The sequence below is a fragment of the Juglans regia genome, unplaced genomic scaffold (assembly GCF_001411555.2).
Source record: "Juglans regia cultivar Chandler unplaced genomic scaffold, Walnut 2.0 Scaffold_6374, whole genome shotgun sequence".
NCBI lineage: Eukaryota > Viridiplantae > Streptophyta > Magnoliopsida > Fagales > Juglandaceae > Juglans > Juglans regia.
Window position 1 is genome coordinate 1 of NW_023361235.1, and position 235 is coordinate 235.

Here is a 235-nt window from a genome sequence, read left to right on the forward strand (position 1 = left end):
TCGCGTAGCCATGGGTTTGGATCAGATCTCCGTTTGGATTGGGATCGGAAGGACGCTAGTATGTCGCCCAACGATTATATCAACTGTACGTAATTAGTTTGATGGGTGCGATCATACCAGCACTAATGCACCGGATCCCATCAGAACTCCGCAGTTAAGCGTGCTTGGGCGAGAGTAGTACTAGGATGGGTGACCTCCTGGGAAGTCCTCGTGTTGCACCCCTCGTTTTTGTTTT

At 50.2% G+C, this 235-nt stretch overlaps 1 non-coding gene across 1 annotated transcript; it reads left to right on the plus strand.

Annotated features, from left to right (window-relative positions):
- Positions 1-103: 103 nt before the first annotated feature.
- On the plus strand, positions 104-222 carry LOC118346043. Its single transcript, XR_004799451.1, has one exon. It is a non-coding gene; the product is annotated as a 5S ribosomal RNA (ribosomal RNA).
- Positions 223-235: the final 13 nt, after the last annotated feature.